The sequence below is a fragment of the Arachis ipaensis genome, chromosome B5, assembly GCF_059453495.1.
Source record: "Arachis ipaensis isolate K30076 ecotype BB chromosome B5, ASM5945349v1, whole genome shotgun sequence".
Taxonomy (NCBI): Eukaryota; Viridiplantae; Streptophyta; class Magnoliopsida; order Fabales; family Fabaceae; genus Arachis; species Arachis ipaensis.
This window is the reverse complement of record NC_142440.1, coordinates 56,208,989-56,209,666: the sequence shown is the minus strand read 5'-3', so window position 1 is coordinate 56,209,666 and position 678 is coordinate 56,208,989. Positions and strand designations below refer to the sequence as shown.

The 678-nt window shown below is 41.3% G+C and overlaps 1 non-coding gene across 1 annotated transcript; it reads right to left on the bottom strand.

The window, feature by feature from the left end:
- Positions 1 to 357: 357 nt before the first annotated feature.
- Positions 358 to 465, bottom strand: LOC148564259 (small nucleolar RNA R71). The gene has a single exon (XR_015884494.1). It is a non-coding gene; the product is annotated as a small nucleolar RNA R71 (small nucleolar RNA).
- Between the last annotated feature and the right edge of the window lie 213 nt (positions 466 to 678).

The window sequence follows — 678 nt, the reverse complement described above, 5'->3', positions numbered from 1 at the left end:
GGTGACTTTACTGCACCTAATTCCAATTTACATGGAAGAAGCATCTCCATTCCTACCATTGGAGCAAACAATTTTGAGCTGAAACCTCAGCTAGTTTCTCTGATGCAGCAGAACTGCAAGTTTCATGGATTTCCATCTGAAGATCCTTTTTAGTTCTTAACTGAATTCTTACAGATCTGTGATACTGTTAAGACTAATGGAGTAGATCCTGAAGTCTACAGGCTCATGCTTTTCCCTTTTGCTGGAAGAGACAGAGCTATAATATGGTTGGACTCTCAACCCAAAGACAGTCTGAACTCTTGGGATAAGCTGGTCACGACTTTCTTAGCCAAGTTCTTTCCTCCTCAAAAGCTGAGCAAGCTTAGAGCTGATGTTCAAACCTTCAGACAGAAAGAAGGTGAATCCCTCTATGAAGCTTGGGAAAGATACAAGCAGCTGACCAAAAAGTGTCCTTCTGACATGCTTTCAGAATGGACCATCCTGGATATATTCTATGATGGTTTATCTGAGCTATCAAAGATGTCATTGGATACTTCTGCAGGTAGATCCATTCACCTAAAGAAAACGCCTGTAGAAGCTCACGAACTTATTGACATGGTTGCTAATAACCAGTTTATGTACACTTCTGAGAGGAATCCTGTGAGTAATGGGACGCCTATGAAGAAGGGAGTTCTTGAA